Source organism: Marmota flaviventris, unplaced genomic scaffold (assembly GCF_047511675.1).
Source record: "Marmota flaviventris isolate mMarFla1 unplaced genomic scaffold, mMarFla1.hap1 Scaffold_199, whole genome shotgun sequence".
NCBI lineage: Eukaryota > Metazoa > Chordata > Mammalia > Rodentia > Sciuridae > Marmota > Marmota flaviventris.
This window is the reverse complement of record NW_027288104.1, coordinates 112065-113684: the sequence shown is the minus strand read 5'-3', so window position 1 is coordinate 113684 and position 1620 is coordinate 112065.

The window sequence follows — 1620 nt, the reverse complement described above, 5'->3', positions numbered from 1 at the left end:
TCCTCTACCAATGTCTGAACTGAAGGCTTTGGACTAAGCAAACAAGATATGAACGTCCACAATGACAATGTGCCAACTGGCAGAGTCCCTGGGCTTTTCTTTTCTATTCTTTTTAAATCTTCACCATGATGGTTCCATTGTGATATATTTAACAACTCCTCCTTAAAAAGCCATGGGCTACATTTTTGTATTGTATCAACATATGCCCTGATTGTTCTTGATTTTACTGAGATGCCTCCTTCCTCTAACAATTTACTTAACACTCTTTCAGTTTGTTTTTTACTAATTTCTGATCCCGTATTTCTACTATAATTCAACCCAACAAGATAACGCCTAACAAAACTGAAACAGAGTGAAACAAAATTGGAACAACACAAAATCATTATAATAGCCTCCTGAAATGTCCATCCGTCCTTTCTCCCTATCTGTTCCTCAGATGTGAGCGGTTTTTCTTCCATCTTACACATCTCCAGGGACAGGCAACTTAAAACAAAAGTGAAACAAAATAACAAAAGAGGAATCTTAAAATGGCTACCCATCCTCTCGCCCTGCCCTCAGGGGCGAGCAGTTTCACTTACCCTCAGTCGCTCCCCGTGCGGCCCACCAAATGCTGCAGTCTGGCTGGGCACAATCAGAAGCCACTTGTCAAAAGAAACTACCTTTTTTTTAGAACCACACACGCCAAACAAAACAGCCTCTCAGGAAAAACCCTCAGAGCCTCAACTGCCACCACCGGCTTTCCACAAGCCTCTCTCTCCCACAAGCTTCTCTCCACCTCCCACAATCCTCCTGCTCTTGAGGCCGATTGGCTGGGTCACGTGGGTGGAGCCAAAAAAGTCCCCCAATGAGCAGCTCCGTGGTCTGAAAGGGCAGGGAAACAGCCCAATGAGCATCACCGCAGAGGAGCCAATCAGCTAGATGTTGCTGGGGCCGCTGTGAGCCAATCATCAGCCGGCAGCTGGAAGTTTGCTGGGGCCCCTTTGGCTGTGGCTCTCAACAACTAAGAAATGACAAAATCATAGAATTTGCAGGGAAATGGATGGCACTAGAGCAGATTATGCTTAGTGAAGCTAGGCAATCCCTAAAAAACAAATACCAAATGTCTTCTTTGATATAATGAGAGCAACTAAGAACAGAGCAGGGAGGAAGAGCAGGAAGAAAAGATTAACATTAAACAGATACATGAGGTGGGATGGAAAGGGAGAGAAAAGGGAAATTGCATGGTAATGGAGGGAGACCCTCATTGTTATACAAAATTACATATAAGAGGTTGTGAGGGGAATGGGAAAATAAACAAGGAGAGAAATGAATTACAGTGGATGGGGTAGAGAGAGAAGATGGGAGGGGCTGGAGGGGGGATAGTAGAGTATAGGAAAGGTAGCAGAATACAACAGTTACTAATAGGGCATTATGTAAAAATGTGCATGTGTAACCGATGTGATTCTGCAATCTGTATTTGGGGTAAAATTGGGAGTTCATAACCAACTTGAATCTAATGTATGAAATATGATATGTCAATAGCTTTATAGTGTTTTGAACAACCAATAAAAAATAAATTAAAAAAAAAGAAATTTGAACGAAACAAACTCTAACCCTAACACTAGCTCTAAAGCTATCACT